The sequence below is a fragment of the Mandrillus leucophaeus genome, unplaced genomic scaffold (genome assembly GCF_000951045.1).
Source record: "Mandrillus leucophaeus isolate KB7577 unplaced genomic scaffold, Mleu.le_1.0 Scaffold141, whole genome shotgun sequence".
Classification (NCBI taxonomy): Eukaryota; Metazoa; Chordata; class Mammalia; order Primates; family Cercopithecidae; genus Mandrillus; species Mandrillus leucophaeus.
The window spans coordinates 2,405,643-2,413,335 of record NW_012101377.1 but is presented as its reverse complement, the minus strand read 5'-3'; the positions used below and the strand labels follow the sequence as shown (position 1 = coordinate 2,413,335).

The 7,693-nt window shown below is 47.7% G+C and overlaps 1 protein-coding gene across 1 annotated transcript in view; it reads right to left on the bottom strand.

Annotated features, from left to right (window-relative positions):
• The window catches only part of ZBTB8B (zinc finger and BTB domain containing 8B), a 32,239-nt gene extending 24,885 nt beyond the window's left edge, over nt 1-7,354 (bottom strand). Inside the window, exon 1 of the mRNA XM_011974060.1 lies at nt 7,312-7,354. The gene's annotated coding sequence lies outside the window, so the exon portion shown is untranslated. The remainder of the gene's footprint in view (nt 1-7,311) is intronic.
• Between the last annotated feature and the right edge of the window lie 339 nt (nt 7,355-7,693).

Sequence of the window (7,693 nt, the reverse complement as noted above, 5' to 3'; positions counted from 1 at the left end):
CCCAGCTACTCGGGAGGCTGAGGCAGGAGAATTGCTTGAACCCGGGAGGCAGAGGATGCAATGAGCTGAGACTGCGCCACTACACTCCAACCTGGGCGACAGACTGAGATTCTATCTCAAAAAAAAAAAAAAAAAAAAAAAAAAAAATTATAGTTGAGTCTTTAGTGTATCACTCTGAAACTGGTTTTCTTTTTTAGAGACAGGGTCTTGGTCTGTCACACAAGTTAGAGTGCAAGTGGTGTGATCATAGTTCACTACACCCTCAAATTCCTGGGCTCAAGCAACCCTCCGACTTCAGTCTCCCAAGACCTAGGACTACAAGTGTGTACCACTGTGCCCGGCCAATTAAACAAATTTTCTTTGTAGAGATAGTAGTCTTGCTATGTTGCCCAGGCTGGTCTCAAGCTCCTTGCCTCAAGCGATCCTCCTGCCTCCACTTCCCAAAGTCCTGAGATTACAAGAGTAAGCCACCATGCCTGGCCTGAATGAAGAAATTTTTTTTTTTTTTTTTTTTTTTTTGAGATGGAGTCTTGCTCTGTCACCCAGGCTGGAGTGCAGTGGTGCAATCTTGGCTCACTGCAACCTCCACCTCCCGGGTTCAAGCGATTCTCCTGCCTCAGCCTCCTGAGTAGATGGGATTACAGGTGCATGCTGCCATGCCCAGCTAATTTTTTCTATTTTAGTAGAGATGGGGTTTCACCGTGTTACCCAGGCTGGTCACAAACGAGACTGGTCTTTTATCATCGTTACACTGAAGTATTTGGTGGATTCTTGGGCTAGCCAGCATGTATTCCACATTCTTTTGGTTCTAGTGCCTTTTTTGGCTTTGATGGAAGCATCCTTCCCCCATTCTTGGCCAACATGCTTTGCATAAAGCTGATGCCATCCTCAAGCACCAGGTGTGTAAGCTATAATGTAGGCTCATAAAATTAACGCATCCCACCCTCTGACCACAGTGATTGGCTCAGAGATGGCCTTGTGGCTTTCGGAGCCAATGAAAAGCAATGAAACATTTGCTGGAATTTCAAAAAAGAGCACTCTCTGCTCTGTGGGATGCAGGATGTGAGGGATGTTGCTGCCACACCACCAGGGAAATCAGCCTAACAAAGATGACAGCCCAGCTTAGGCTGATGGAGCCTGGGGACAACATCACAGCCCCAACTCAAGCAGTACCAGAAGCCAATTAAGTTCCTTTTTGGTTTAGCTGGTCTTAGTTGGGTTTTCTTTTTTAAATATTTTTTATTTTTTTTGAGATGGGGGAGGGGGGTCTCACTCTGTCACCCAGGCTGGAGTGCAGTGGTGTGATCTCGGCCCTCTCCAACCTTCACCTCCCTGGCTAAAGTAATCCTCATACCTCAGCCTCCCGAGTAGCTGGGACTACAGGTACCCACCCCCGGCTAATTTTTTTTGTATTTTTGGTAGAGACAGGGTTTTGCCATGTTGCCCAGGCTGGTCTCGAACTCCTGGCCTCAAGTGATCTGCTCCCCCGCCCTGGCTTGGCCTCCCAAAGTGCTGTGGTTACAGGTGTGAGCCACCACACCTGGCCTCTGAGTTGGGTTTTCTATTTCATGCAACTGGGAGACTCCTAACTGATTCCACTACCCTTGGTTAACTCCTGCTTATTATTTATGTCCTGGCCCTTCTCTGTCAATGAACTACAAGCCCTTTGAAAGCATGAGCCATGTCTTATTCAATTTTATATCCCTTACAGTATCTGGCAGAGTGCTTTGGACAAAATAGATTTGTTCTTTTTTTTTTTTTTCTTTTTGAGGCAGAGTCTTGCTCTGTTGCCTGGGCTGGAGTGCAGTGGTGCGATCTTGGCTTACTGCAACCCCCGCCTCCTGGGTTCAAGTGATTCTCGCGCCTCAGCCTCCCAAGTAGCTGGGATTACAGGCATGCGCCACCATGCCCAGCTAAGTGTTGTATTTTCAGTAGAGATGGGGTTTCACCATATTGGCCAGGCTGGTCTCGAACTCCTGACCTTGTGATCCGCCCACCTTAGCCTCCCAAAGTTCTGGGATTACAGGCGTGAGCCACCGTGCCCAACTGACAAAATAGATTTGTTAAGCAAAAAAGGAATACTCATTTCTTAACTGCTTAGTAGATAAACTATAAACCAAGTTTAAAATCCCCTTGGGGCCAGGCATGGTGGCTCACACTTGTAATCCCAGCACTTTGGGAGGCCGAGGTGGGCAGATCACCTGGGCTGAAGAGTTTGAGACCAGCCTGGCTAACATAGCGAAACCTTGTGTCTACTAAAAATACAAAAATTAGCTGGGTGTGGTAGCAGGCGCCTGTAATCCCAGCTACTCAGGAAGCTGAGACACAAGAATTGCTTGAACCCAGGAGGCAGAGGTTGCAGTGAGCCGAGATAGCACCACTGCACTGCAGCCTGGGGGATAGAGTGAGACTCTATCTCCAAAAGAAGTAAAGAAATAGATAAAATCCACTTGGTAGTGAGGAGGACAGAGACACTGACCTGTTCTCCAACTCCCCCTACCCCATCTTTTTCCATCGCATAAATCACATAACCATCTATCAGCTATTACCCCTTTCATTACTGACCCATTGAGATCAGAGAGGTTCCTATAGCCAAGAGCATCCCCTCTACTGGAATCACAAAAGGGTTAGCTAGAGCTGGCAACCGCTGCCAACAGCTCTTTAACCACTCTTCCTCTCCACAAATGGAACACACCAAGACCTTTCCCAGTGAGAAATCAGGCGCCCCTTGCCCCAGTAAAGGGTTCCTCCACTGGCAAAATCCAAGGCTTATGCATTAATTGTGCAAACTTTTCTCATAAAAGACTTACTGGAACCTTATTAAATGGCAACTTATACCTACTTTGTATGTATTTATAACAAATGATAGAGTTAAGTTTAGAAACTAGAGAATCAATTCACAGGAGGAGAGTGGAGAGAAGCCTCTGTAAGTACAGTAAACTGACAAACCTAAAAGAGAAAACTGACAGCTATAAAAAGTTAAAAGGCTATAAAAGGTAGACCTAGAAATTTTTTCAAGATATCAGCCGGAGGCTATTTAGCTAAGGGTATTAAATACTCCTACATATTCAAAATGGCCTAAGGACACCACTAAATTAAGCCCAGGGCTATAACCCATGGGTATTAAGAAGATTCCTATCTTAATATTCATTTTAGGCCAGGCGCAGTGGCTCACGCCTGTAATCCCAGCACTTTGGGAGGCCGAGGTGGGAGGATCACGAGGTCAGGAGATCGAGACCACCCTGGCTAACACAGTGAAACCCCGTCTCTACTAAAAATACAAAAAATTAGCGGGGTGTGGTGGCGGGCGCCTGTAGTCCCAGCTACTCGGGAGGCTGAGGCAGGAGAATGGCGTGAACCCGGGAGGCGGAGCTTGCAGTGAGTCGAGATTGCGCCTCTGCACTCCAGTCTGGGTGACAGAGCGAGACTCCGTCCCCCTCTCAAAAAAAAAAAAAAAAAATTCATTTTAAACTCAAGGAAGTTATGTCATAATTTTAGGATTTTTTTCCCATCCAAAGTAGTTAAAGTTAACATTTTGGTTAAAAAAGAGAACTGTCGGATATCTGAAAAATTCTATTACCAAGTAAATCAATCAAAACTTTCACAGGACTAAGGTTTCACTGACATTCTCACCCCTTCCCACTGCTCCAACCAAGCTTTCTTGGCAGTGTCTGCTGTTGCCTTTGACAATCAAAATACTAAGGGAAAAACAAGAGACAGAAAAAAAATACTACATTTTATTCTTTCTTAGAAGTGAAAGAAAACACATCAGACTGATAAAATCACATTTTTCAATATGATAATATCCAGTTCGGTGGGAACACAATTTGGAATACCACATCAGAGGAGAATTTGGCAATATTTATCAAACTTTAAATGTACACACCTTCTGCCTTGGCAAACTCATTGCGATACATTTACTCATTTGAATACATCCTCCCAAATACATCAAATTATAAGTTTAGGGCTGGGCACGGTGGCTGACGCCTGTAATCCCAGCACTTTGGGAGACCGAGGTGGGCAGATCACTTGAAGTCAGGAGTTCAAGATCAGCCTGGCCAACATGGTGAAACCCCATCCCTACTAAAAATACAAAAATTAGCCGGGTGTGGTGGTGCACGTCTGTAATCCCAGCTACTCAGGAAGCTGAGTCAGGAGAATTGCTTGAACCTGGGAGGCAGAGATTGCAGTGAGCCGACATTGCACCACTGCACTCCAGCCTGGGCAACAGAGCAAGACTCCATCTCAAAAAAAAAAATTATAGGTTCAGGGCTGGGCACAGTGACTCATGCCTGTAATCCCCGCATTTTGGGAGGCTGAGGTGAGCAGATTATTTGACCTCAGGAGTTTGAGACCAGCCCAGGCAACATGGCAAAATTCTATCTCTACAAAAAATTTAAAAGATTTGCCAGGTTTGGTGGCACACGCCTGTGGTCCCAGCTACACGAAGGCTGAAGCGGGAGAATCGCTTGGGCCTGGGAGGTCAAGGCTGCAGTGAGTTGTGATGGCATCCCTGCACTCCTGCCTGGGAGACAGAGCAAGACCCTGTCTCAAATAAAATAAGTTCGGAGACGTCTGCTACACCACGATTTTGTACTAGCACAAAAGTAGAAACAATGTGAATGTCCATCAATAGGGGACAAGTTAAATCAATGACTTTACAATCACACAATGGAATATTATGCAACCATGTAGAATTGCCTGTGTTCATGTGAAAAAGTCACCAAGATATATTAAAAAAAAGCAAGATGTAAAACAAAATGTATAGTTGATCCTATGCATAAATGCTTTTGCTGGCAAATATATGTTTTTCTGGAAGGCTATATGAGAATTAACAGCACCCTTGGGGAAAGGGAATACAGTTAAGAAGTGGGTGGAGGGGCCAGGCACAGTGGCTCACACCTGTAATCCCAGAACTTTGGGTGGCCAAGGAGGGCAGATCACAAGGTCAGGAGTTCAAGACCAGCCTGGCCAACATAGTGAAACCCTGTCTCTACTAAAAATACAAAAAAAAAAATTAGCTGGGTGTGGTGGCAGGCACCTGTAATCCCAGCTACTCGGGGGGCTGAGGCAGGAGAATCACTTGAACCCAGGAGGCGTTGGAGGTGGAGGCTGCAGTGAGCAGAGATTGTGCCACTGCACTCCAGCCTGGGCAACAGTGCAAGACTCTGTTTCAAAAAAAAAAAAAAAAAACAGTGTGTGGAGGGACTTTTGCCTTTAATTTTAAATCTTTCTGATAGAATGTTTTACTATGTGCATGTATTGTTTTTCTTTTCTTTTGAGACAGGGTCTCACTTTGTTACCCAGGCTGGAGTGCAGTGGCATGATCACAGTTCAGTGCAGCCTCGACCTCCCAGGCTCAAGCAATCCTCCTGCCTCAGCCTCCTGAGGAGCTGTGACTACAGGCATGCATCACCACACTCAGCTAATTCTGAAAACATTTTTTTATAGAGATGGGGTCTCACTATGTTGCCTGGCTGGTCTCAATGGTCTCGAACTCCTGGACTCAAGTGATCCTTCTGCCTTGGCTTTGTTCTTTGTTAACGAAGAAAAAAAGGAGGCAGGGCAGAGGGGTAAGGAGTTGGTAAGCCAGGTAGATAAACATGTAAGTAGGTACAACACTTCTTAACTTGTAGTATGGTCTGATCTACAGGGGCTCTTCCCAGAGCACTTCCGTCTTTCACTGGAAGAGCCTCCTTTCCAGCAATAGCACCTAAAACCAATTTCTTTTGGCTTTCTCACTTAAATTATTTTTTATTCTATTGCAATTATTTTTATTCTACTTCCTGATTTGCAAAAGTCTTTCCATAGAGTACTTTCTTCAAAATTTTCCCCAATCCTGTACTTGGTATATATTGTGTATATATTTATTTATATCACCCCCATTTGCCTGAAGTGCTCTGCTGCCCCGCGATCACCACTTCTCCCAGAAAAGCAGCTCTGAGGGCAGACCGCTTTCAGAAGCACATTTATCTGCACTCTGGCAGGGAACCTCCCAACCATCCCACGGTTCCAACTCAATTCAATGGTTACCAGCTACATACAATGCCTGACACAAGGAAGATGCCAGGAATAGAAAAATGAACCAAGTATAGTGCCTGTCCTCCAGGAGACAGCAGATGCCAACACAGCTACCTGCAATACAAACTCTCATATACCCTTGAGGGAGTCCTAGCCAGATCACACAACTGTCTGTTCAGAGGCCAAAAGCAGCATTGAATTCCACCCCCAACCCTTTCTGACAAGACTCCTCCAGTCCCACCAACCTGAGAATAACAAAAACCTGCTCCTCAATTTTAGCAAAATATTGAGCACTATTCCTTATAAAACACTGTGCAAAGTACGAGCATATTCATTTTACTTTTTAAATTAAATTTTTTAAAAGGCACGGTCTTGCTCTGTTGCCCAGGCTGGAGTGCACGATCCTACCTCAATGCAGCCTGGAACTCCTGGGCTCAAGAGATCCTCCCAACCTCAGCTTCCCTAGTAGCAGGGACTACAGGTGCGCACCACCATGCCCAGCTTTTACAAGCACATTAGTTTTCACCTCACAATAACCCAGTGCAACAGATACTCTAACTACATCCTCTTTTTCAGAGGAGGAACTGAGATTCAAAGATAAAAATAACATCACCAAGTTAGGAATGGAACAGAGAGACTGACTCCCGGGTTGACATCCTTAACCACTATGCTAACCGGCCTCTCCAAACCCTCCAGGACACGATGCGACAGGTTGGGGAAGTCACTCCTTTCTTTTAGGCATGGATCGGAGGAGAACGACATTAGAGAAGTTTCCATTTCCACACGAAGAATTTCAGGGTCAACTGCATCTAAATTGCTCGCAAGACAGACCCTCCCCCGCCCAGCACCAGACGACCTGCACAGGCCACCAGAACCAGCTACAGGGCATGGCCCCCGAGGATGGGGCCCCGAGGCCTAGCCCCTCCCGTGGCCTCCCGCGGACAAAGTGGCCATCGCTGCGGCTGGCACTTCCCCAGTGTGGCTGAGCCCCCACGCCTGGGTACCATTCACCGTGGAAGAAGTCGGCGCTGCGACCCCCGGCAGGACGACGCGGAGAGCACCCAATGACAGGGAAGCTGGGAGCCCACGGCCGTGCCTGCCCCTCCCCACGCTGGAAGGGCTCGCGGGGCGGAGGTCCCAGGAGTTGCCAGGGCCAAGCGGTCCTAAGGAGGATGACTGAGTGGCGGCAATCCTGCTCCCTAACCCCAATCTCGGGCCAGCCTCCCGGGTGCTCGGAATCCTCCCCACACCAACGAAAGCGGCAGCGCCAACCCGCTTCTTGGCGCTCACCTTCCAGCGGGTTCCAGCAGCGCAGCCACGGAGCTCCGCGCACCGACACGCCCCCCTTTCATTCACCTGGCGCCCTCCGATGAGAGGCGGGGCGGCTGGCCAATCGCGGGAGCGCCTGGCCTCGGGAAGGCGGGCCCTTCGGCCAGCAGGGTGGTCAATGGCGCTGGTGCCCCTCGGAGGATGCGCTCTGAAGGCGCCGGGGCTAGCAGGGTGATGGGAGTTGTGGTCTCAGCGCTGGCTTTTCTGGTAAAGATAGAGTGGACAAAACTACAAGTACCAAGATGCCAAAAGGGGCGAGGACCAGTGCTAGCGAAAGGCTGCAGCTCGGTTCGGTCTTTTGAGTCCCACTTGAGGGACCTGCCAAGTACCGGTCTCTTTGTCT